The 27,748-nt window shown below is 49.8% G+C and overlaps 1 long non-coding RNA gene across 1 annotated transcript in view; it reads right to left on the reverse strand.

Annotated features, from left to right (window-relative positions):
- LOC144807695 (uncharacterized) overlaps positions 1 to 27,748 on the reverse strand; it is a 105,662-nt gene that overhangs the window by 26,819 nt on the left and 51,095 nt on the right. The gene's annotated exons all lie outside the window — the stretch shown is intronic.

Here is a 27,748-nt window from a genome sequence, read left to right on the forward strand (position 1 = left end):
GCTGATGAGGATTATGAATCCGAAACCGGTCCTAGGATGCTTGTTTCCGGTCCAGGGAAGACATGGCTTGGCAGTTCGGGCTGGACTGCTCCCATGAGGCACAGGGTTAGCCTATTTTGCATATGGCCATGTCTGAACTGGGATGGTGGAGTGAGCTAATGAATGCTGATGGATTAAACCCAGATAAGTTGACTGGGGGTGAGTGTTTGATTTGCCCAAGCACTCCGTCCATCATCCCCTTTGGTATCGCTGCATTTCCTAATGAATGAATGAATGAATGAATGAATGAATTTGTACTTGTAAAGCGCACTGCTGCCCCAGCAACGGGGCGTCCTGGCGCTGTACTCATACCGCTGTGGAACCCTTCCTGGCTTTTCCCTGTGAAATGTCCACTCCTGGGCAACCCCAAGGTGAAGCCAGGCATCCCAGCGCTGTTGGGGCCGTTGTGGAGATTAAGCAAGCTATTGCCCAGAGTTGCAGAGTGGGACCCATGATTAGAATAGGCACCGAGGCGAGAATTATCAGGTCCGGGGAAATTGAGCCCAAGACCCGCCGAGGCGGGAATTGAACCCTGGTCTAGGGCCAGACCTCTGCATCAGGGTCTGCCGCTCTAACCATTGAGCCACACTTCTCCGTAATGTGTACGTTATTTTAAAGACGGTGCCAGGAAATGTATGGTCAGTGTTGTTCTTCTGCCAGTTAAAAGACTATCACCATTAATGTGCCAAGAAATGAAATACTATGAGAAATCCTACTTGTTGGCAGGGTGCTGCCTGCCACTGTATTGCAGGTTACTTCCAACATAATCTGATTTAAACATACATACTCCAGGGTGCTGCCAGCTATCGGGTCTGCACACAGCAGTCTTTGTAGTGTAGTTCTTGTATACCTAATAGGCTCTGCGCATTGGAATAATATACACTATAGTTTTGACATAGGACTGAGGCCAGTATGTCTTTATCGAGTACATTAAACTTAATTACTAGTGTGTGCTTGCTAACTCAGAGGACACTAGAAACTTTCTCGAATGAACAAGAAGGGATTAGTTCCTGACAACCGCATAAATATGACAACTTTGTTTCCATTAGAGCCGGAACAATATCTTCAGAGTCGTAGAAACAATAGATAACCGTTTCATTCAGTCAATCGTGCAAGCTTCATTTCTACAGAGTTGCACAGAAATAGAGAGACGGGCGTTTCAATAAAAAGGGTGTATTGAACGTTCTTCTTTCTCATGCAAGAGATATAAACTGCTACAATCTGCTACAATCGTAAGACAGAATGTGAAGTATAATGCGCACACGTAAACGGTAATATAAAATAATACTGTAATAGCATGGTCTGTTGCTATGACATATATAAAAATACATACATAAATAACTTAGGCTAAAATACTCAACTGATGCTTCAAAAATAATCCTACTCCAGTGTACCTAACCTAAGTCTAGTACGAGGGAAGAAGTAGGTGCTGTTTTAGCTATAGTTTAGTTTAGTTTTGCCAAGAATTGCCCAAGGTTTCTCTAGGTTCTAATCAGCTCCATTCCTTAGAATGAGAGAGGTTGGTATCTCTTTCCCGGGACTCGATTCTCTAACAACCCGCAAGGGGAATCAGAAACACTGGAGCTGGATTCTCGGCGAGGAGGATGACAGCGTCTGGTCAGTGCGTCTGTTGGGGAGATGACTTCCTTCGGGATGTGGAAACTAACTGGGGGGCACTACCAACCAGAATATAAGATCCTTAATTATTGCCCGGCGGTGTCGCCTCTTGAACCCACAAAGAAGTTAAACTATTAAAGAGGCAGGCGCTGGAGACTGGAAGGCAGGAAACAAGGTTTTTATTCGCTCCGGAGGAGAACACAACGAAAACGGACAGAAGGTATCGTTCTGAGGTGCTCTAACTGCATCCCTGAGGCCTGGCCTCTTATACACAAGTTTATCTCTTTATTACATGTAACACATTCTCGTTGATACTTTGATGTACGGAAAGACATCCTCAGAATCCCCCCCTTCCCAGCCCGTTCCCACGCAAGGTTACAGTGGAAGTCCCCGCCCCGTTCACAACAGGTGATGATCATCGCGCAGCTGGGTATTCCGCCGATTCACGGAGTGTGCGGGTTTCGATCGGATCTCGTGGGATGGGGGGGCTTTGATCATCTCGGGGGTCCTTTGAGGAGGGAAGCTTTCTATTGTATGGGGAGGGGCAAGGGATTGGTATCGGCAGAGCTAGGTGTCGGCCTGGGAACGGGGAAGACAAACGGGCACACGGGGAAAAGGGGTTTGCATCAAAGGGCCGGAGATCATGAAAGGGAGGCAGGGAGGTGTCGCGTTGGGAACAGGATGAGGGCCTGGGGCAGAGCAGCGCCGAAGAGGGGTTTATGACTCAAGGCAGGTGCAAGCAGGGGGTTGCCAGTGAAGCTAGGAGAGAGAGAGACGCGTTGGCTCTCGGCGAGGGCAGGGAAGCCATGGTGTCCAAAATGGCGGCTGTTTTACGCGCACAAAAGGTTTAAGGAGAGCAAGAGGGCGCCGATAATGTTGACGGTTTTCAGCCTAACTTTCAACAGTCCTCCCTTTTCAACATATCTAGCCAACTTGCTTACTCAATGTCAATTTTCATCAAATTCCTAACTTCGGTATCATACAATGCCCTCATGTGTTCGCTTCCAATGTCCACAGTTTTGGGAAAAATACAACTCGCACATAAAGAACACATAGGTGGCAAACATTGAATTCCTAAGCATAGGCCACATATTACAACTACGGGAATCAGGATAATGGTGAGCAGTCTCCAGCCCCAGCTTTTGACGGTGTTCCAGAACCAACCACCAAGCGACCATTCTTCTTGCTCTTGGTGAACTTCCGAAGAGAGTCTGTGAAGATGTTCGATGGCTTTGTACACTGAGGGTGAGTTGTCCGGTATGTATGTACAACAGCTGGCTCCAATAATGCGGCATGCTCCTCCACGGTCCGCCAGAACCACATCTAGAACGAGGCGGTTCTGAAGAGCCACTAAACGGACCGCTTGGAGCTCGGCAGTGTTGTTGGCAAAGATGCCCGCCGTGATGTTCATGGTTGTCTCGACTGCCTGAGTCAAATGTCGGATGGCACGGCTGTTTGCCATCGGGCCCCAGAGGGGGACGAGTCCTTTCATAGCATCGAGGAACTGTGCCCCTGTTGAGTCGGCTTGCTCAACGTCTTTGGCTCGTTTTTGTCTGTGGTGATTCGCTGGGGCCACATAAGTTGGAGGAAGGACGAAGGAGATGTAGCAAGTGCCCCCCCAGCCTTTGGGGAGCCAGGTGTAGGCCTTCGTGCCACAGATGAAATACATGTTTGGGGATGACACAAAGGAAGGTGGATCCGTGGAGTCCAAAGTTCTGGTAAAGCGGCAAGCGCTGCGACCCACCAGCTGTGTCCCAAGTCCTTCTACACACATGTGGCCTGTGACGTTGATGACCGTCAGGGCCACAGTCAGAGTGGCAGCCGTTCGTTTCCGCAGATAGGAGAAGGTGGGTCTGGTTGGATTGTTGAACACCTGTATTTCGATTCGTTCTTTGGCCGGGATGTCCATTTGGATCGAGTCGCTGGGGGTCAGCGGGCAGAAGTGTGTCTTTGTCTTGTTTCGCCCGGCCCCATGAGAAGAATGTGCTGCAGTTCTGCTGGAGGTGGCATTGTCCGTATAGCTCTCTTGCAAGAGGATCAGCCAGGCAAGGCAGGAGCCGTGGACGGAGAAGGGTGAAGGGATGAATGGTATTGAATGTCCAGTGGCATGGGGTAGCAACCCACAGATCCAGCAGTTGGTGGCGTTGGTGGCAAGATTGTGCTGGTGAAGTAGTTGCACGAAAGAGTTGTTCCAAAACTCCTTTCGCCTCTCTCTTAGTTGAGGAGAGAGCGAAATTAGATAATGTTCCTTCATGGTGGTAGGCTGAGCAGTGGTTAGGAATGTTTCGTGAGCAGGTGCGTGTTCTTCCATAATCCAGAGCGTAGTCATGAGGAGAAAACAGAGGAGGATTACGATGAAGAGTGCAATTGTCTTTGAGCTGTGGAGTCTGTCCATTCTCGGATTTCTGTAGTGGGTATTTCCTGCTGTCTCCGTCGGCTTCTTATTTGGCGCTTCCATCATCTTCTTATCTGGCGCTTCCATCATCTTCGTCTTCAAGGTGCTCGGTAGTGGGCAGGACCACAGACTTAGTTTCAGCCTCTCTCCAGGTAACCCTTGGTAGTTTGGGTCACCGTTCTGAGATCCTTTAACCTAGTCCGTGGCCTACTTAGCCGAAGCTCCCTCCTTTCGACGCAGGAAATACCCTTCTCGAGATGGCACAGTGGGGTCAGGATGTTTTGAAAGTTCAAGTGTCTCTGTGTCAGGATAGCAGTTCAACGATGGTCGGTCCTGGTTCAGGAGCTCTTCTTGGGTGTTGACGGTGTCTGTCGTGGCCAGGGTTGGAGAGACCTTTTTGCAGTGATGGGCGTGCAGCCAGTGTTTCTTCCCCTCCACTCGAAGTGCGGTCCGAGTGGTGATCAGCACTTGCCAGGGGCCCGTCCACCGGGGTTCCAAACTCTTTGATCGCTGAAAATTTCGGATCAGCACGAAGTCCCCCGGCTGGATGGCGTGACCCGGACCCCTGGAAGCATCGGGGATGGCCTGCTGCACCTGCTGATGAAGGACAGACAAAGTTTCAGTCAATTTGTACAGATAATCAGACATTAGGACATCCGGAACGTCATGAATGGAAGTTGGTTTCGGGGCAGACCAGACGCTCATGGGTCGACCGAAGACAACTTCATAAGGGGTTAAGTGATGTCGGGTGGGGGTGGAGCGCATCGATAGCAATGCCAGTGGGAGGGCGTCTGGCCATTTCAGGCCCGTCGTAGCCACTATTTTGGCCAGTTTAAGCTTGAGTGTGGCATTGTGTCGTTCGACAAGCCCAGCAGATTGAGGGTGGAAGACTGCGTGGAATTTCTGTTTAATACCCAGCCCATTTAGGATGAGCTGGATAACGTTGGCTACAAAGTGGGGGCCATTATCACTCCATAAAACACGACAGAGGCCATAACGGGGGAAAAACTCCTTTAACAGGACCTTTGCAGTGGCCATAGCGGTGTTGTCACGGGTTGGATATGCTTCCACCCATTTGCTAAATGCGCACACCACGACAAGTACATATTTCAGGCCTTGGCATCTGTCTAGCTGGATGTAGTCCATCTGCAGGACTTCAAATGGGTGGTTTGGGACCCCAAATCCCCCCCGGGGTACTACAGTTCCTTTCCCGGGGTTGTGTTGCAGGCATATTAAGCATTGTTGGACCAGGCGTTTGGCGGAATCTGGGATCTTGTCATTGTGCCAAACCCTGGAGACAAGTTCGATCATGGGGGCTGATCCTATGTGGGCAGGGGAGTGTGCCATGGTTAATATGGGAATCAAGTACGAATCAGGTAGTAACCATCTGTTCGTGTCTTTTGTCCGCCAGCAGCCTTCATCGTCTTTTAATCCCACCCGTGTCCATTCAGTCAATTCGTGTTGTGTGCTAGTCGTTTGTATGTCTCTAATTGTGTCCTTGGCGTCAGTCCAGTTTTCTGCTTGTGACCTGGTCACGTACATACGTGTTGTCGTTCTATTTTCAGCTGTCGTTCGGGCGGTGATGTCGGCTAGTGCATTTCCCTGTCCAATAATGTCTGTCACTTTCTTGTGTGCCTGGCATTTGATAACGGCAAGTCTGTTGGGGAGGAGGACAGCTTCGATTAAGGCGGAGACTAAATCCCCGTGCAAAATGGGTGTGCCGTGTGAGGTCAAGTATCCTCTCTCCCTCCAGAGGAGCCCAAAATGGTGAACCACCCCGAAGGCATACTGGCTGTCAGTGTAAATGTTCGCTGTGGTTCCTGTTGCCAGGATGCAGGCTCGTGTCAAAGCAATCAGTTCCGCTGCCTGGGCAGATCGCTGGGTGATGCGGGCTGTTTCTACTACAGTTCGAGCCGTGGTGACTGCATAGGCAGCGGAAGTGGTACCATCGGAGAGTTTGATGCAAGAACCGTCCACCCACAACTCCCCGTCGGGGTCAGGGAAAGCTGTGTCTCTGAGATCGACCCTACTCCTGGTCTGTTCGTCCGTAAGAGTCACGCAGTCATGTACGGGGTGCACATTGGGATCGTTCTCTGGCAAGGGTAACAGAGTTGCTGGGTTCAGTGTGGTGCATCTTTTCAGGGTGATATGGGGGGCAAGCAAGGTTAGTTCGTATCCAGTCAGTCGTGCACTCGTCAGATGTTGCGTCTTGGTTTGGTTCAGGAGGGTGTCGACTGCATGGGGTACCAGTACCGTGAGGGAATTCGAGAGTACAATCCCCTCACTCTGTCGGATAGAGACTGCAGCAGCAGCTACAGCTCGAAGGCAGGCAGGCAAGGCTCTGGCGACAGGGTCAAGAGTGGCAGAGAAGTAAGCGCACGGTCGTTGCTTAGGGCCGATGGCCTGGGTCAGGACAGATAAAGCGCACCCCTCCCTTTCGTGAGTGTAGAGGGAGAAGGGCTTTCTGTAATCAGGGGTACCCAGGACAGGGGCTGAGCAAAGGGCATCTCGTAGTTCCGTGAAGGAAGTTTGACACTCAGGAGTCCAAGGGAGTGGGAAAGGGACGTCTTTGTTTAGCAGAGAAAGCAGTGGTTTTACAACGAGGCTGAAGTTTGGCAACCATTGTCGGCAGAAGGAGGTGAGGCCTAATAAGGAGCGAACCTGCTTCTGGGTTTTAGGGACAGGGGTATCTAGAATGGTTTGGATTCGATCAGGGGTGAGTTTCCTTCCATCTTTGGACAGAAGGTGGCCCAGGTAAGTGACCTGGGGTAGGCAGAATTGCAACTTCTTCTTGGAGACCTTGTGGGCATTTTCCGCAAGGAAGTGCAAGAGTTGAATGGTGGCGGTAACCGCTAGAGGGGTGGTGTCGGCTGCCAAAAGGATGTCATCGACATATTGTACCAACACCACCCCGTCGGGTAACCGGACTTGGTCTAGTTGTCTTTTGAGGGCCTGGCTGTAGATGCTAGGGCTCTCCGTGTAGCCTTGAGGGGCTCGGCAAAACCTATATGAGCGGGATTTTAGGGTAAAGCCGAAGAGATATCAGCTGTCTGGGTGGATGGGGATGGAGAAGAATGCGTTCTTGAGGTCGATGACGGAAAAGGTGGTGGCAGTGGATGGAATCAAGGTCAGGATGGTGGTGATGTCTGAGACCACAGGGTACTGGGGTACCACCACTTTGTTGATCTCTCGGAGGTCGATGATGAAACGGTATGCTTTCTCATCTCCCTCTCCCTGCTTCTTGATAATGGGCAAGATAGGGCTGTTGCAAACGTTGCTAACCACTTCCTCTACCACTCCTGCGTCTATCAGTGACTGGATAATCATTACCAATGCCTTCTCGCCCTCTGGCGATATCCGATATTGTGGGAGTTTTGGGAGTGTTGCGTCTGGTCGGACAGTAATGTGCACTGGGTCAATTAACATACGCCCTACGTCCGAATCCGCTTTGGCCCACAGATACGGAGGTAGAGTGTCAAGCAGGGACGCGTCAACGTCGGTGATGGAAAACATGTGTCGGGGGGAACAATGTCTAAGCAGAACGGGGTTGTCGTAAAGAAACACTCGAACTCCATCTTGAGAACACCTAATCGTCGCTCGGAAGTGTTTCAGTAAGTCAAGTCCCATAATGGCGTCAGGGCTATTGGAGGAAAGCAAGAACGTGGTGTCGGTGGTGTTGTTTTCTACGTCAAAAAGAATCGGGGCAGACAAAGGGTTGGTGGAGGGCGTTCCATCGAAACCTGTCGATGTTATGAGTGAGCCAGACAAGGGTGCCCTTGGAATCAGTCGTTTAGATAACGCACTACGTGTTGCGCCAGTGTCTACCAGAAATGGAGACTTGGTACCCAGGACCTTAGCAGTGACATAAGGGCCCTGCTGGTCAACATAGAGCTCGACTGGATCCCTCCCTCGCCCTTGGCTGTCCTATGCAAAGGTGTGAGTGTCGTCATAGTCAGATTGTTGATATTGGTTCTGTCTGGGTCGATCGAACGTATTTGGTCTGCTTGATCTGTCGTTCGTTGCGTCATTTGGGGGCCCTCGTGGTGGTCCCTTAGGTCTCGGTCCGTTTGCTACATCCCTGGGGTCTCTGTTTCTGATCATTTCCAGAAGAACTGGGCACTGGGATTTCCAATGGCCAGTCCCTTTGCAGAAAGCGCACTGGTCTTCTCTAAGGTCTGTGCGTCCACTGTAGGGAGTCAGAGTGCGGTCCTGGGGAAATGCAGTCTTAGGGACGTTTGTCTGGTAGTTCCCCCGGTATTGGTCTCGTCCTATAGTCACCCCTTGCAGTTTGGCAATCATCACCCTCTCTTTTAAGTCTTTCTTCTTTTTCTCTGTCGCCCTATCGTTTTCATTTTTCTGATGCTCATAATATTGGGCCATTTGGAGAATCGCTGTAGGTTTGGAGGCTGCCCAACTACTCTCGCTGGCCTGTAGTTTCTGGGAGATTTCCAATGATAGGCCCTTAACATAATTCTGGACAAACAGATGGTGTCCGGTTGCAGTGGTCATGTCCTGGCCGCTGTAATCGGAGAACACCGTTTCAAACCGGGAGAAGTACTCCGATACGTCCTCCTGGGGTTTTTGGCGACAGGCCGTTACTATCGACCAGTCCACTTTCTTTTCTGGGATTTGGGTTTTTAATTTCTCTACGATTTTATCTGGGAGGTCTAGAATGGATTTCAACGGCTTTTGTCCTGGTCCCCGTTGTTTGTCCAGTTCATCGAGTTGTGACCAGGTATGTCCGAACAGCTCAAGGTGGTCGACTTTCCGGATTTGCTTCCACACATCAGCTGGTAGACATAACCCGAAGAACAAGTCGATGTCAGCCAGGGTCATGATCGTTGAACCCAGGGCTGTACCCAATTCAGTATAGAAGGCAGTGGGGTTTTTACGTAGGTCGGGTAGAGATTTCCGGAATGTCAGTATCTCTTGCCGGTCCCATGGCTGGTAGACCCAGTTGTATACTACCCATCCCTTCGCATCTTGGTTGTTTGCATCATCGTGAGTCCCTGTACCCCGAGGAGGAACCCAGTAAGGGGCAGCCTCACGTATCGGCATCATGGTGTTAGATTGCTCGGTTGGTGGTTCGGTCACTACGGGGGCTGCGGATTTAGCTCCCGGCTTTCGTTCAGTGAGGTGGCGGAAAACCTCAAGCGTTCGCGTGAGGAGGTCCGACACATCACACTCGCCCTCATCCCCGATATCGACCTTCCGGTACAGAGTCCTTAGGCTCTCGGGACCTTTGTCTCGATATCGGTCCTCGTATGCATTCAAGACATGATAACACAGTCGTACGGTAAAATGTCGTCTGTGACTCCCTGTATACGAGCTGAACATATCTGTGATGTACTCTTCATCATCCTTCCTTTCTACCAGTGTCCTTGCTATTTTATCGATCCCCGCTCGCTCATCTTTGTCTAGCCTGTTTGTTCTTGCAGGGCCAGCCCCTCGAGTCTCATGGTCGTCTAACGTCGTTGTTGATGCGGGTTTTAATACAAGGGGTTCGGCCGGCACAGAGGCCATTGGGGCCGACGCTGTGGCGGTACCTTTGTTTGTACCTGGGGGTGGCGCGTGCTGCGCCAAGGGTTGAGAAGGGGCATATGGAGGGGGCATGTAGATGATAGGAGGACCTAACAGCAGGTCCTCATTGGCTTGTCGTTTCGAGGGTAAATCAGGGTAGAGCATGGAGGGGGTTCTAACCGGACACTGGCTTGGCGTTTCCCTTTCTAGTTTCTGTTTAGCTTTCTCTCTTTCCTCTATCTCCTTTTTTAGTTTCTGAGCAGCTAGGTGGGCTGCTTTTTGCAGCTCTTTTTCCAACCTACTCTCAGTTTTCTTTTTACGCTGTTCGGTTTCTTTTCGCCACATGCCGAAGCTATCAAGCATAGTAGGTGTTGTCTTGTTTTTACCCAGGGCAGTTTCTAGCGTTTTTATTTTATCATCATCGAAGGATCCTATCAGGGGCCATTGACTTTCTTGACCCTTTTTTGTATATTTATGCCATAGTTTACTATAGGCAATAGCGGTCAATCCATGCTTCATGAACATGTCCTTATTAGGGGTGCCTTCCAGCGGGGCTGGATGGTCCACCTCTAATAAGCGGTCCGGGCTAAACAGGCTACTAATCAGTGGGGAGAAGACAGACATGACGGCTCGTAACGAGGGACTAAAAGGTCAGCACTGCCTATCTTATCACTAGGTGCAAAGACTGGACAGAATATTTCTATTCTACGTTGTTTGCAGGCAGTGAATACCTCATGGATCAAAAAACCAAAGACCAATAAATAACAATGGGGAGAATGAGCAGGTCCGCAAAGATTTGCGTTACCTACCCTTTTCACTATCTGCAAAAAGGGTGGTCTCTTCCCTGTTTGCAGACAGGGAATCTCCAGGAAACAATAGTTTGCGAACAACAGTTCAATTTCAAGTGATTATTGGGCGGGGGAGAAAATAAGCACGGCTGCTGCCCTACCTATCCTCCACTGTTTGCAAAGAGAGAGCCCGTTGTTTCTCCGTTTGCAGACAGTGAATCCCTCATAGATCAAGATAACAAAAGACCGATAAATAACAATGGGGAGAATGAGTTGGTCCGCAAAGATTTGCGTTACCTACCCTTTTCACTATCTGCAAAGAGGGTGGTCTCTTCCCTGTTTGCAGACAGGGAATCTCCAGGAAACAATAGTTTGTGAACAACAGTTCAGTTTCAAGTGATTATTGAGTGGGGGAGTGTAGGAGAGTAGGGTCTGCTATCCTATGGTCACCCCAAATTTTTGCTTTTTGCTTCACTGGTTTTCGACTACTGAGGCTGTGGGCCTGCTGTTCAGACCCCCAGCCTGCTGTTCTCTCACTAAATTAATGACACATGTGCTATAGGCACATACCAATTGGAAATGGACTCCTTGTCAGCCCCTGTAGAATGCACTATAGGTGCACAGGGCACAGGAGCCACTAAGGCCTGCCAGGGGCTGCAGCATATCTTTTGCCACCCCTGGCTGGTTCTTAAATTGACACAACTGGCTGATCACTCAGCTGGGGTAAGGTGGTGTACACACCCCTTGCTTAGATATAGTATACCTATGTCTAAACCTATATCTGGACACATGTAAACCTGTGAGCCACTCCTATAGACAGGCCTCACCAATCCTGGAGGCTGGGTGCATGGTTTTTATGTGAGATGGAGCTCTAGCATGAGCTGAGCCTGTCTGCAGCCGTCGGGAACAAATCCCTAAGCTGTTTCAGGATAATGCCATACCATATACTATTAAGTGCCTTATAATCCTCGCGGTTATTTAGCAACTCTGGTTTGGCTTTATCAAAACATGTCGTGTAAGGTGTCATACGCTTTGGAATACCATCCCCTCGCCAGTTCTGGCGACGGGGATGGCATTCCACCCCTCTAGAGGGGTAAGACATGTTACTTCACTTTAATGCGGTTGATTTCTCCAAAGGCCTTAAGATCCACAAAATGGATGCCTCTGCCACAGACAAATGTCTGGACCCCTGGAGCTGACCGAAACCCAGTCAAGGGGGTCCTGGACAAAGGGTTTCCTGTCACAGGAGGGTGTCACCGCCCTCCAGACAGGAGATAGTGTATTGTAGCAGGGAGGTTTGAAAGAAACCAGACACTGCCTGGGGCGCACAAGGCTGCCCCTTGCATAATCCGGCCAAACCGGTTCTGGGGCACTCCAGCCCTCGTGCCAGGGCGGCCTGGATCAAAGGAAGGGGGTGTATCCACCCACTTCCTGGGTCCCACCCATAGGAGGGGACCTAGCAGGTAATCACGCCCACCAGATTCGAATAAGAGTGGGAGCAGTGCTAATGCACATCAGATTTCCTGGAAGAAACATTTGAAACGATATTCTGGACCCTTCGCCCTCCATCTCAACGTGGAAGCCCGAAGAATCTCCCTTGTGGTCAAGGAGTGACCACCCTGCAGCAGCAGGCACCATCCAGCCCTCGACGTCTACTTAGTTGCAGTTCCCGCCGGAACTCGAGCGACTGAGATCGACGAGATCAAGCCTGCCCAGCTTCTAACAGCCCGATCCACAGTCCCTGCAAAGCTGAGACCCGTGGAGGCGACCGGAAGCGTGGGGCACGCCATCTTGAAGTGACCACGAGACGCTGACCGTGCAGCCCACGAGTGACCCTCGAAGCTGTACACCGGGGTTTGAGAAGCCCCCACCCTGAGCTACTCCTGAGCCGAAGTTCAGCCCTCCACACTCGACGAGTGCTGCGTGGGGCCCTTTGGCACGATTTGGCTCAACGCGTTGGCCCGGTCACTTGCCAGCTGGCTTGTGGTCCCTGTGCCGACGAACTACCAAAGAAGACTCGTGATTCTGGTTGCTCCAGATCCACACCAGCTCCCCTGAAAGGGAGCCCCGACTCTGACCTTCCTGGTCCGAGTGAGACGCCATCTTCCAATCCCGCGTGGATTGCTCTTACCAAGGCTTGTTTGCTCCAAACCGGAAGCCGACTGCACCGACGGTGAGAGCCTGCGTGGGACAGATCGTGACCTGCTCCTGGACGTCGCAGATGCCCCAGAGCCCACGTGACAGCGAAGAGAAGCGCCTCGACGACCACCTGATTGCGCCCGACATTGCCTGGTTCCGTCCTGGTTCCACCCTGGTCACTGCTGAGTGACCCAAACTCTGTCCCCTCTGCTTTCAGGTACTCTACAACTTGAGTCCACCCTTGGACTCCACCGGACACTTCGTCTTCACCCTGCCTGCAGCCCTTTCAGCTTCAAGCACCAAGAGCCTGCGTGTCAAAACCCGACGCCACTTCGACCCTGTGCACCCACTTCCTGTGGGTGAGGTAACTTTGCTCCGCCGGTGTTCCCACACTGGTGCACACCTCTAGGGTCTGTGTGTTAAGTTTTGTTCCTCTAGGTTCAGCGGAAGTGTCCTTAAACTTTAACTATTTGACTTTTACGCACCATTGGTTAACATTGGTGCATGCGTGCGCTTTCCGCACATCTCCCGAATCCCGAGGGCCATTCCCGACTTCAGCATTGCTTGTCCTGACTGCTCCCAGCGATTCCCTAGGCCCTAGGCCTAACCACTGCTCGAGTGGCATCTCTTATACCACTTGTTTAGTATATGGTTTGAGTGGCCCCCTGCCCTCATCCATAATTGTGCAACTTTGTATGTTTAAACAGTGCTTTTGATTTAACGCTTGTGCCCCTTTATTCATAAAGAATACTGGGGATTGTTTTTAGTAATAAACACATATATTTTTATAATATATACTTGTGTGGTGTCCTTTCATTTGGTATTACAGGATTGTATGTGGTAAAACAGCTCGCTTAACACGACCTCTTAAGTTAAGCCTTTAGGCTGCTTAGTCCATGCTACCCCTAGGATAGCTTGTCTAATAAGGTTGACTTACAACCAGACACCATAAGGGATTGTTTGGTCAGGTAGTAGGTGGTTCCAGAATTGGAAACATCCTCTACCAGGCCAACTTCTCACATTGGTGAGCAGCGGTGCGGATTTGAGCTTGCTGTTATTTTACCATTGCAATCTTTATATCAAATTGAAAGATCACATCAAGTACCTCTAGGTACATATAAAATCAAAAGCTTAGCATATTAAGTTCTACTGAACTTAGTAGTTGTAGGTTGAAGGGAGTAGCACACCCCTGACTACAACTCACTAGCAAGGTCCAGTAGGAAAACACTTAGTGTAGGTAAGTGCACCACTTACACCTCACTAGTAACCATGTCTGACACAGGAAAGGCCTCAGGGTCTAGTCCTGTGACAGTTGACCCTACCCAGGCAACTTTTGGATATGACAAACTAACCCGCAGAGACTTGATTGCCTTGTGCAAAGCAAGAGGGTTAAAAAGGGGCAGAAGCCCCACCTGCCTAACCCTGGTAGAAATCCTAGAACAGGATGACTTAGAGAAGGCTAAAGCAGCTTCCCTAGACACAGGAAATGGAGAGAACCCCCCTGTAGTTGATCCCCCTGAAGAGGAGGATGATGATGACTTGGATGAGGACTCAGATGTTGGGGACTTAGAAGTACAGGATCAGGGTAGCCAGGTTCCAGTTGGTAGGCTTAGCCAGGCCAACTTGGACCTACTGGGGAATGGGGAGGGCCAGCACCTCCCCAGAACCCAACATGTGATTCTCCCAGGCAACAGAAGAGTGAGATCTCCCTCAGGGGACTCTCATCTTTCTAGTGCCTCCAGAGAATCAGAGAGAGGCATGAGTGCTTCTCAGAAAGCTGAGCATAGGGCTAGAATGAGGGCTGTCAGACTCCAGATAGAGAGAGAGGAGGTAGCCCTGAGTCAAGCTAAGCTTACCTTAGCTCAAGCTAAACTTGCCTTGGCAAGAGAGCAGAAATTAAGTGGCTTAGATGTCACTGGTGGCAGCAATTTTCCAAGAGAAAAAGACAGGGCCTATGATAATAGAAACCTGACCAAAATTGTGCCCCCCTTTAAAGAAGGGGATGACATCCACAAATGGATGACTGCTCTTGAGAGAGCCTGCATGGTACAGCAGGTTCCTGAGAATCAGTGGGCTGCAATTTTGTGGTACTCCTTTTCTGAGAAAGGGAGGGACAGGCTCCTCACAGTTAGACCTGAGGATGCCAAAAACTACTCTGTTTTGAAGAGTGCTCTCATTGAAGGGTATGGCCTAACCACTGAGCAATACAGGTTGTTGTTCAGAGACACCCAGAAAGCACAGACTCAAGACTGGACTGATTTTGTGGAGTGTGCCACTAAGGCTTTGGAGGGTTGGTTACAGGGAAGTAAAGTTTCAGACTATACAGGATTGTACAATCTTATGATGAGAGAACAGATCCTTAATAACTGTACAAACCAGCTGTTGCATCAATACCTTATTGACTCTGATCTGACCTCTCCCCAAGAATTGGGTAAGAAGGCAGACAAATGGGTCAGAACAAGGATTAAGCAGAAACCCCAGAACCAAGGTGGTGACCAGAAGAAAACAGACCAGAAGGGTGGTAATCAGAATCAGAAAGATAAAGAAAAAGACCAGAAGTCTTCAGGCCCCCAAACTAATAGTAAGGAGGGTGGTTCCCAAAATGGTAACAAGAAGAAGAAGAACAAAGGTCCAAAGACACCTTGGTGTAATACCTGCAAATCAGTTTCACACTGGGGCAGTGAGTGCACCAAGGCAAATCCAGTTCCCACCACTACAGCTCCTAAAGCAACTGCAACCCCAAGTACAGTAAGCAGTGGTGGAACACAGTCCAAGGGTGTAGCTGGGTTGACCCTGGGTATTGAAGTAGGATCTGGCCTAGTCAGAGTCCCTACACAGGCAGTTCTCCTGTATGATGTGGACATTGAGTTGCCCACTGCAGTAAGCCCCACTAACCTGGGCAAATACAGGCAGACTCCCTTAATAAATGAGAAACTGGCTCAAGCTTACAGGGACACATGTGCTAGTGTCACCATGGTGACCCCTGGCTTTGTGGACCCTGGACAGATTGTACTAGGAGAGAGCTACCTAGTAACCAATGCAAGCAACTCCACTACCTCCCATAGTGTGGCAGTTGTGAACTTCTCCTGGGGAGGGGTTGATGGCCTAAAGAAAGTTGTGGTGAGTGCAGACCTACCAGTAGACTGTCTGTTAGGCAATGACCTTGAAAGCTCAGCATGGTCAGAAGTGGAGTACAGGACTCATGCAGAAATGCTAGGGATTTCAGAGCATGTCCTTGCCATGACAAGGGCTCAGGCTAAGAAGTGCCTTCCTGAACCAGTGGTGGATCTTGAGACAATAGACCAGCCACAACCCAAGAGAAGGAGCAAGAGAGGAAAGGCCTCGCCTTCCACCTTGCCCCAGGTTGAGGATCAGGTTTCAGAGGAAACTGATTCTGCAGTCCAAGAGGAGACTGTCTCTGAGGAGCTTGAACCTGACCAGGTTGAGTTTCTGGGGACAGGGGGACCCTCAAGGGCAGACCTGAGGCAGGCTCAATTAGATTGCCCTTCCCTTGAACCCCTCAGACAGCAGGCTGCTGCTGAGGCTGCTGGGGATGCCCAAGGTACCCATACTGTGTATTGGGATGAGGGACTCCTTTACTCAGAGGCTAGAGCCCCCAAGCCTGGCATGACCAGGAGGTTGGTGATACCTCTGCAGTTTAGGGGATTCCTCCTTACCTTGGCCCATGATATTCCCCTTGCAGGACACTTAGGCCAGAACAAGACGTGGGACAGGCTTGTTCCACACTTTCACTGGCCTCACATGTCAGAGGATGTCAAGGAGTTTTGTCGCTCCTGTGTCACTTGCCAAGCCAGTGGTAAGTCAGGTGGCACAACAAAGGCCCCCCTAATACCACTACCTGTGGTGGGGGTCCCCTTTGAGAGAGTTGGAATTGATATTGTGGGTCCAATGGACCCCCAAACAGCATCTGGGAACAGATTCATACTGGTGGTAGTGGATCATGCCACCAGGTACCCAGAGGCTATTCCCCTAAGGACCACCACAGCACCTGTGGTGGCAAAAGCCCTCATTGCAGTTTTCTCAAGAGTGGGCTTTCCTAAGGAGGTACTATCAGATAGAGGGACAAATTTTATGTCCAGCTATATAAAAGCAATGTGGAAGGAATGTGGAGTAAACTATAAGTTTACCACCCCATATCATCCACAATGCAATGGGCTTGTGGAGAGATTTAACAAGACCCTTAAAGGCATGATAAAAGGATTACCAGAGAAGCTCAGGCGGAAATGGGACATTCTTTTACCCTGCCTGCTCTTTGCTTACAGAGAGGTCCCACAGAAGGGGGTTGGCTACAGCCCTTTTGAACTTTTGTTTGGCCACCCTGTGAGAGGTCCATTGTGTTTGGTGAAGGAAGGATGGGAGTTACCTCTCAAAAAGCCCAAACTAGACATAGTGGACTATGTACTTGGTCTCCGCTCCAGGATGGCTGAGTACATGGAAAGAGCATCCAAAAACCTGGAGGCCAGCCAAGAATTGCAGAAAGCTTGGCATGACCAAAAGGCTGTACTGGTAGAGTTCCAACCAGGACAGAAGGTATGGGTACTGGAGCCAGTGGCTCCAGCAGCACTCCAAGACAAATGGAGTGGACCCTATCCTATTATTGAGAAGAAAGGGGAAGTCACCTACTTGGTAGACTTTGGAACACCCAGGAGCCCTCACAGGGTAATCCATGTGAATCGCTTGAAAGCATTTGTAGACAGGGAGGACATGAGCTTGCTCATGGCCACAGATGGGGAACAGGAGGAAGAGAGTGACCCTCTCCCAGACCTGCTTTCCCAGAACCCTGATGATGGTTCAGTTGATGGAGTAGCCTTGGCAGGCAGCCTCACTGACCAGCAACAGAGGGACTGCAGACAAGTTTTGCAGGCTCACAGGCAAATGTTTTCACTCACACCCAGCCAAACTGACTGGTGTACCCATGTTGTGGACACTGGTGACAGTCTGCCTGTCAAGAATAAGATCTACAGGCAACCTGATCATGTCAGGGATTGCATCAAGGCTGAGGTGCAAAAGATGTTGGAGCTTGGAGTGATTGAGCCATCAGAGAGCCCATGGGCCAGCCCAGTAGTCCTGGTGCCAAAACCTCATACCCAAGATGGTAAGAGAGAAATGAGGTTTTGCGTGGATTATAGGGGTCTCAATGCTGTCACTAGGACAGATGCTCACCCCATTCCAAGAGCAGATGAGCTCATTGACAGATTGGCTTCTGCCAAGTTTCTGAGCACATTTGATCTGACAGCTGGCTACTGGCAAATCAGACTAGCTGAGGAGTCAAAGGCCAAGACAGCATTCTCTACCCCTAGTGGGCATTATCAGTTTGTGGTAATGCCCTTTGGTTTGAAGAATGCACCTGCCACTTTTCAAAGGTTGGTGAACCAAGTCCTTACTGGGTTGGATGACTTTTGTGCAGCTTATCTGGATGATATTGCTGTCTTTAGCTCCACCTGGGAGGATCACCTGATACACCTGAAGAAAGTTTTGGAGGCCCTGCAAAAGGCAGGCCTAACTATCAAGGCCACAAAGTGCCAGATAGGGCAGAGTAAGGTTGTATACCTGGGCCACCTAGTAGGTGGAGGCCAGGTTCAGCCACTGGAAAGCAAAATCCAGGCCATACAGGACTGGGCTCCTCCAGTTACCCAGACACAAGTCAGAGCCTTCTTGGGCCTGACTGGGTATTACAGAAAGTTTGTGAAAAACTATGGGTCTATAGTGACACCATTAAATGACTTGACATCCAAGAAGATGCCAAAAAAGGTTCAGTGGACAGTTAGCTGTCAGAAGGCATTTGAAGACCTGAAGAAGGCCATGTGCTCTGCACCTATCCTAAAGAGTCCTGACTACTCCAAACAGTTCATTGTTCAGACAGATGCTTCTGAGTTGGGGGTGGGGGCTGTACTCTCACAACTTAATCAAGATGGTCAAGACCAGCCAATTGCTTTCATTAGCAGGAGGCTAACCCCAAGAGAAAAACGTTGGTCAGCCATTGAGAGGGAGGCCTTTGCTGTGGTTTGGGCATTAAAGAAGTTGAGGTCCTACTTGTTTGGAACTCACTTCCTGGTGCAAACAGACCATAAGCCCCTCTTATGGCTTAATCAGATGAAGGGTGAAAATCCCAAACTGCTCAGGTGGTCCATTTCCCTACAGGGGATGGACTTTACAGTGGAGCACCGCCCAGGGACTGACCATGGTAATGCAGATGGTCTCTCCAGGTACTTCCACTTAGAACATGAAGACTTATCTGGTCAAGGTTAGTTTAATGTCCCTGCGTTTGGGGGGGGGTTGTGTAGGAGAGTAGGGTCTGCTATCCTATGGTCACCCCAAATTTTTGCTTTTTGCTTCACTGGTTTTCGACTACTGAGGCTGTGGGCCTGCTGTTCAGACCCCCAGCCTGCTGTTCTCTCACTAAATTAATGACACATGTGCTATAGGCACATACCAATTGGAAATGGACTCCTTGTCAGCCCCTGTAGAATGCACTATAGGTGCACAGGGCACAGGAGCCACTAAGGCCTGCCAGGGGCTGCAGCATATCTTTTGCCACCCCTGGCTGGTTCTTAAATTGACACAACTGGCTGATCACTCAGCTGGGGTAAGGTGGTGTACACACCCCTTGCTTAGATATAGTATACCTATGTCTAAACCTATATCTGGACACATGTAAACCTGTGAGCCACTCCTATAGACAGGCCTCACCAATCCTGGAGGCTGGGTGCATGGTTTTTATGTGAGATGGAGCTCTAGCATGAGCTGAGCCTGTCTGCAGCCGTCGGGAACAAATCCCTAAGCTGTTTCAGGATAATGCCATACCATATACTATTAAGTGCCTTATAATCCTCGCGGTTATTTAGCAACTCTGGTTTGGCTTTATCAAAACATGTCGTGTAAGGTGTCATACGCTTTGGAATACCATCCCCTCGCCAGTTCTGGCGACGGGGATGGCATTCCACCCCTCTAGAGGGGTAAGACATGTTACTTCACTTTAATGCGGTTGATTTCTCCAAAGGCCTTAAGATCCACAAAATGGATGCCTCTGCCACAGACAAATGTCTGGACCCCTGGAGCTGACCGAAACCCAGTCAAGGGGGTCCTGGACAAAGGGTTTCCTGTCACAGGAGGGTGTCACCGCCCTCCAGACAGGAGATAGTGTATTGTAGCAGGGAGGTTTGAAAGAAACCAGACACTGCCTGGGGCGCACAAGGCTGCCCCTTGCATAATCCGGCCAAACCGGTTCTGGGGCACTCCAGCCCTCGTGCCAGGGCGGCCTGGATCAAAGGAAGGGGGTGTATCCACCCACTTCCTGGGTCCCACCCATAGGAGGGGACCTAGCAGGTAATCACGCCCACCAGATTCGAATAAGAGTGGGAGCAGTGCTAATGCACATCAGATTTCCTGGAAGAAACATTTGAAACGATATTCTGGACCCTTCGCCCTCCATCTCAACGTGGAAGCCCGAAGAATCTCCCTTGTGGTCAAGGAGTGACCACCCTGCAGCAGCAGGCACCATCCAGCCCTCGACGTCTACTTAGTTGCAGTTCCCGCCGGAACTCGAGCGACTGAGATCGACGAGATCAAGCCTGCCCAGCTTCTAACAGCCCGATCCACAGTCCCTGCAAAGCTGAGACCCGTGGAGGCGACCGGAAGCGTGGGGCACGCCATCTTGAAGTGACCACGAGACGCTGACCGTGCAGCCCACGAGTGACCCTCGAAGCTGTACACCGGGGTTTGAGAAGCCCCCACCCTGAGCTACTCCTGAGCCGAAGTTCAGCCCTCCACACTCGACGAGTGCTGCGTGGGGCCCTTTGGCACGATTTGGCTCAACGCGTTGGCCCGGTCACTTGCCAGCTGGCTTGTGGTCCCTGTGCCGACGAACTACCAAAGAAGACTCGTGATTCTGGTTGCTCCAGATCCACACCAGCTCCCCTGAAAGGGAGCCCCGACTCTGACCTTCCTGGTCCGAGTGAGACGCCATCTTCCAATCCCGCGTGGATTGCTCTTACCAAGGCTTGTTTGCTCCAAACCGGAAGCCGACTGCACCGACGGTGAGAGCCTGCGTGGGACAGATCGTGACCTGCTCCTGGACGTCGCAGATGCCCCAGAGCCCACGTGACAGCGAAGAGAAGCGCCTCGACGACCACCTGATTGCGCCCGACATTGCCTGGTTCCGTCCTGGTTCCACCCTGGTCACTGCTGAGTGACCCAGACTCTGTCCCCTCTGCTTTCAGGTACTCTACAACTTGAGTCCACCCTTGGACTCCACCGGACACTTCGTCTTCACCCTGCCTGCAGCCCTTTCAGCTTCAAGCACCAAGAGCCTGCGTGTCAAAACCCGACGCCACTTCGACCCTGTGCACCCACTTCCTGTGGGTGAGGTAACTTTGCTCCGCCGGTGTTCCCACACTGGTGCACACCTCTAGGGTCTGTGTGTTAAGTTTTGTTCCTCTAGGTTCAGCGGAAGTGTCCTTAAACTTTAACTATTTGACTTTTACGCACCATTGGTTAACATTGGTGCATGCGTGCGCTTTCCGCACATCTCCCGAATCCCGAGGGCCATTCCCGACTTCAGCATTGCTTGTCCTGACTGCTCCCAGCGATTCCCTAGGCCCTAGGCCTAACCACTGCTCGAGTGGCATCTCTTATACCACTTGTTTAGTATATGGTTTGAGTGGCCCCCTGCCCTCATTTATAATTGTGCAACTTTGTATGTTTAAACAGTGCTTTTGATTTAACGCTTGTGCCCCTTTATTCATAAAGAATACTGGGGATTGTTTTTAGTAATAAACACATATATTTTTATAATATATACTTGTGTGGTGTCCTTTCATTTGGTATTACAGGATTGTATGTGGTAAAACAGCTCGCTTAACACGACCTCTTAAGTTAAGCCTTTAGGCTGCTTAGTCCATGCTACCCCTAGGATAGCTTGTCTAATAAGGTTGACTTACAACCAGACACCATAAGGGATTGTTTGGTCAGGTAGTAGGTGGTTCCAGAATTGGAAACATCCTCTACCAGGCCAACTTCTCACAGGGAGAAAATAAGCACGCCTCTGGCCTACCTATCCTCCACTGCTTGCAAAGAGAGAGACCGTTGCTTCTCCGTTTGCAGACAGTGAATCTCCAAATCAACAAAAAGAGCAATACTAGTATTTTTAAACAAACAGGCAATCAAACAATTATTTCGTGACTTGTCGTGGTTACACGACCTTACCCGGACCGCATGGACAGTTTCCTGTCTTCCGAATCCAGCGCCCGATCGTCCTCTCTTCTCCGTTATCCTCGCGGCACTCCTGATGGTTCCCAGTCAGGACCGTAGATCACTCGAGAGAGGTCTGTTCGGAACCAGTGAAGTTCGGATGATCGGCTGTCAGACGAGGGTCTATCGGACAGACGCGTTCCCGATCGTTGCAGTCGTTCACTTTGTCGTCAGGACCTCTCCCACTGGATCCATGGGTCGCTGATGGGCCCCACGCTTGGGACGCCAATTGTGGAAACTAACTGGGGGGCACTACCAACCAGAATATAAGATCCTTAATTATTGCCCGGCGGTGTCGCCTCTTGAACCCACAAAGAAGTTAAACTATTGAAGAGGCAGGCGCTGGAGACTGGAAGGCAGGAAACAAGGTTTTTATTCGCTCCGGAGGAGAACACAACGAAAACGGACAGAAGGTATCGTTCTGAGGTGCTCTAACTGCATCCCTGAGGCCTGGCCTCTTATACACAAGTGTATCTCTTTATTACATGTAACACATTCTCGTTGATACTTTGATGTACGGAAAGACATCCTCAGAATCCCCCCCTTCCCAGCCCGTTCCCACGCAAGGTTACAGTGGAAGTCCCCGCCCCGTTCACAACAGGTGATGATCATCGCGCAGCTGGGTATTCCGCCGATTCACGGAGTGTGCGGGTTTCGATCGGATCTCGTGGGATGGGGGGGCTTTGATCATCTCGGGGGTCCTTTGAGGAGGGAAGCTTTCTATTGTATGGGGAGGGGCAAGGGATTGGTATCGGCAGAGCTAGGTGTCGGCCTGGGAACGGGGAAGACAAACGGGCACACGGGGAAAAGGGGTTTGCATCAAAGGGCCGGAGATCATGAAAGGGAGGCAGGGAGGTGTCGCGTTGGGAACAGGATGAGGGCCTGGGGCAGAGCAGCGCCGAAGAGGGGTTTATGACTCAAGGCAGGTGCAAGCAGGGGGTTGCCAGTGAAGCTAGGAGAGAGAGAGACGCGCTGGCTCTCGGCGAGGGCAGGGAAGCCATGGTGTCCAAAATGGCGGCTGTTTTACGCGCACAAAAGGTTTAAGGAGAGCAAGAGGGCGCCGATAATGTTGACGGTTTTCAGCCTAACTTTCAACAGGGACATGCTGTTGCGAGCCGCGTCGTGCAGGTAGGTAGCCGAACCGCACCAAACCGTGCCTTGCCATAGCAAGTGAAGGTATATGTATACCTTGAAGGTGTTTAGGAATGCCAGTTTTGACGTAGAAGTCGGGCATATGAACGTCATGAATGAAACCCTAAGGAATAGATGTTCATGCATAATAAATGAGTTCTTGGAGAAATCAATATCCAAGCAAGGGGAAGTCCTAAAAGGCTTAAGAGTCTGGTTTTCCAGGAACTCGTTGTGACGTAGATGAACGGATATAAGTAGCCATGCCTGTATTTGGGTAGCATGGACTATGCCTAAATAAGGACTGGATTTCTATGCCTATATAAGGGCAATATAAATTTACCTATATAAGGGCATGAATCGGGAAATTCATACGGAATCTAAATCGATACACAACACCCACTCCACTTTTGCATGTACGACGTTACTAAATTCTAAACATGGTCACATATATAAAATATATCTATACATGAAGTGCTAAAAACATGTCCAAAATACATTGAAAAAATGCATTAGAACTGGTTGTAAGCATAAAAATGCATTGGTGCTGTACCCATACATTTGAATGCTAAATGAATGAATCATGAAAATATACATTTATGAAATGGCTCGTAAATACAGAAGAAAAGGGCCAAAACCATTTCATGCCAGATTACATAAAACTGTTTGTTTGTGGACAAGGTCATATATTGTCTCTGAAAGTATTCAAAGAATTATTGTTGTCTATGAATAGTTCTACTATAAGCTGATTACTTGATTACTTGTGCCAAAAAGTGAAAAATACAAATTTGGAGAAAGTTAGTTTCTTGTTTTGAAAAATGAAAGTCAAATTCAAAGTCTTTCAGAACACTGTGTGCCAAAATCAAAAGTCAGTGTTAGGGTGGGAGAAAACATGAAATCTTCTATGCCTGTAGACAAAAAGTCATCTATCATTGCAGGCGAAAGTTGGATTACCTCGTTTAGAAGATTAACTGCACATAGTTGTGAAGCATCGCCTTCAGCATTGGTCGCATCAGCAATGTTCGAATCAGTTGTTACCTGCGCGCATGTTGTTTCCTCTCGTACCTCATCATCAGCATTTTGCGTCTGTGAGATCTCAATGAATGCCATCATCAGAATTGGTGCAAAAAACACAGTTGATGGACAGAATGTAGAACAATGTCATACATTCACCCCAGTACAAGGATCTGGGCCTAAATCCATTTTTTTTGCACTCCATACCACCCTGGGTTAGACACTGGCTATATGCAAATCAGCTCTGACCCTGTGCCTCATGGGAACAGTCCAGTCCGAACTACCAAGCCATGTCTTTCCCAGACCGGAATCAAGCATCCAAGGACCGGTTTCTGGCTGTCAGCCTTCATTCAGCCTGGATAGCTTGACTCCAGTGGTGTGGAGAGCCTGGGACTCACGTCTGAGCATACCCAGCCCACTCGGGGTGACAATTGCAAAAAACACAGTTGATGGACAGAATGTAGAACAATGTCATACATTCACCCCAGTACAAGGATCTGGGCCTAAATCCATCTTTTTTTGCACTCCACACCACTCCACACCACCCTGGGTTAGACACTGGCTATATGCAAATCAGCTCTGACCCTGTGCCTCATGGGAACAGTCCAGTCCGAACTACCAAGCCATGTCTTTCCCAGACCGGAATCAAGCATCGGACTGGACTGGACTGTTCCCATGAGGCACAGGGTCAGAGCTGATTTGCATATAGCCAGTGTCTAACCCAGGGTGGTGTGGAGTGCAAAAAAACGATGGATTTAGGCCCAGATCCTTGTACTGGGGTGAATGTATGACATTGTTCTACATTCTGTCCATCAACTGTGTTTTTTGCAATTTTCACCCCGAGTGGGCCGGGTATGCTCAGACGTGAGTCCCAGGCTCTCCACACCACTGGAGTCAAGCTATCCAGGCTGATAGCCAGAAACCGGTCCTTGGATGCTTGATTCCGGTCTGGGAAAGACATGGCTTGGTAGTTCGGACTGGACTGTTCCCATGAGGCACAGGGTCAGAGCTGATTTGCATATAGCCAGTGTCTAACCCAGGGTGGTGTGGAGTGCAAAAAAAACGATGGATTTAGGCCCAGATCCTTGTACTGGGGTGAATGTATGACATTGTTCTACATTCTGTCCATCAACTGTGTTTTTTGCAATTTTCACCCCGAGTGGGCTGGGTATGCTCAGACGAGAGTCCCAGGCTCTCCACACCACTGGAGTCAAGCTATCCAGGCTGATGAAGGCTGATAGCCAGAAACCGGTCCTTGGATGCTTGATTCCGGTCTGGGAAAGACATGGCTTGGTAGTTCGGACTGGACTGTTCCCATGAGGCACAGGGTCAGAGCTGATTTGCATATAGCCAGTGTCTAACCCAGGGTGGTGTGCAGTGCAAAAAAACGATGGATTTAGGCCCAGATCCTTGTACTGGGGTGAATGTATGACATTGTTCTACATTCTGTCCATCAACTGTGTTTTTTGCAATTTTCACCCCGAGTGGGCTGGGTATGCTCAGACGTGAGTCCCAGGCTCTCCACACCACTGGAGTCAAGCTATCCAGGCTGATGAAGGCTGATAGCCAGAAACCGGTCCTTGGATGCTTGATTCCGGTCTGGGAAAGACATGGCTTGGTAGTTCGGACTGGACTGTTTCCATGAGGCACAGGGTCAGAGCTGATTTGCATATAGCCAGTGTCTAACCCAGGGTGGTGTGGAGTGAAAAAAAACGATGGATTTAGGCCCAGATCCTTGTACTGGGGTGAATGTATGACATTGCTCTACATTCTGTCCATCAACTGTGTTTTTTGCAATTTTCACCCCGAGTGGGCTGGGTATGCTCAGACGTGAGTCCCAGGCTCTCCACACCACTGGAGTCAAGCTATCCAGGCTGATGAAGGCTGATAGCCAGAAACCGGTCCTTGGATGCTTGATTCCGGTCTGGGAAAGACATGGCTTGGTAGTTCGGACTGGACTGTTCCCATGAGGCACAGGGTCAGAGCTGATTTGCATATAGCCAGTGTCTAACCCAGGGTGGTGTGGAGTGCAAAAAAACGATCGATTTAGGCCCAGATCCTTGTACTGGGGTGAATGTATGACATTGTTCTACATTCTGTCCATCAACTGTGTTTTTTGCAATTTTCACCCCGAGTGGGCTGGGTATGCTGAGGTTCCGTGACGATTTTACTCGTGTTTTTAACATTGTCGTAAATACATAATTTTGGTATCAGTGAACCGCAAATGATCCATTTAGTATACCCTGGTATTTTCGCGATGCTACGAGCAAGAGCACTCCTGTTACCAACACATTTGTGATTTACCCATGGCATCCATTTCAGAACACGGAAGCCATTTTGTATTCCTTGCCCTCACATAGTCAATGGACACGCAATGACTTCTTTTATTTAAGGACACGTAGGCCTTAACCGGCGATTCACCTTGCTAGTGACACGTGCACCTTAGGCCAGCAACGCTGTGGCAGCATGACTCGGCAAGAACTGCCTCCCCAGCCTGAGGCCAGTCCTGCTATACTGGTTCTTGTGTTCGTTGGCCTGATCATGATTAGGCGGCCGAAGCTGGTAACCGTGCCCATTTACGACCCACAAACATTTCTTATCCTGTCTTTCTATCTTCTGCACCTGGCTCTGCTCCTTTCCTTCTGGGCCTTTATTAGGGGGAGGTAACGAAATTTACGATGAGGCGGTCCGGGTCTTGTATGAAGAATTGACATGGGATTATGATGGACTAGTGGGAACCCCTCATTTGTAATGTTTCGACATCAGATACTGTTGACGATCCCTGTGCAACGCCAAATATTTATTGTTTAAGACTCGAATGTTTAGAACTGTGGTAACATGTAAAGAATTTGCCTGAAGCCCAATATTTAGTATATAAGGAGCAACCCTCTTTGTACAAATTGAACAGGCTCCTAGATACTGCCCATGTGTAGTTTCTGTGACTTCTGTGTCCCTGCAGTAATAAACCTTTGGTCTTTGACGCCACCATCGAGAAGCCCGTGTTTCTGTTTGTTTGTGCACCAAGACAGGTGGAACTCCGGGGTCTTCGGGTGTTATCCCTGACACCTCTGGACGGAACCAGAAAGTCCAGAACTCCAATTGGCGCCCAACGCGGGGCGACGTCATTCGGTACCGGTCCAAAAGCCTGAAGAGTTCGAGGAGCTTCGTGTGAAGATTTCAGAGGGAGGCGCCCCACTTCATCGATCCCGGCATATCGCAAAAGTGGCCCCGACGTTCTCTTCCACGAGGGTTCCCGTTCAGACGGCTGCAGTGGTCCGTTGCCTTGACCGTCGCCCTGTCTTGGACCCGAGGTGCAGTCCTCAGTACGGCGAAACGTGACGGGTTTCTCCTTGGTGACGTCTTCAGTGCCTCAGTTAAGTATTCAGTGGTTGCTAGTTGGTTATTTTGTAAGGGTTGCTCCTATTTGGATAATCCTTTTAGTTCTCAGTTCAGTTCAGTTCTGTAAGGTTATCACTGGTTATTCTGGTTACGATAATCATTCTGTTCAGTTCAGGTATCGATACATTTGTCAGTTCTGGTAGGCCTAAGTTCTTGGTTCGAGCGCGCATCTTTTCTGTTTGTGTCTTGTTTTGTGTTCCGGATTATAAAATGGTAAGTCGGAAAAATCGTATGTTGTCTTGTTTTAGTTGCAACAGTGATTCCCAGTTGGAGGACTCGTGTTTGGTTCCTCCGATTGGAACTCCCCTTTATGATCTTTATTGCAAGTTTGGTGTGGGCCCTATCTCTTATAACGAGATATGGATCCACTACACAGAGAAAGATGGTGTCCTTAGTTGGCCACTACATGGTAGTTTTGAACCTGAAGTTCTCGATAATC

Source organism: Lissotriton helveticus, chromosome 1_2 (assembly GCF_964261635.1).
Source record: "Lissotriton helveticus chromosome 1_2, aLisHel1.1, whole genome shotgun sequence".
NCBI classification, from domain to species: Eukaryota; Metazoa; Chordata; class Amphibia; order Caudata; family Salamandridae; genus Lissotriton; species Lissotriton helveticus.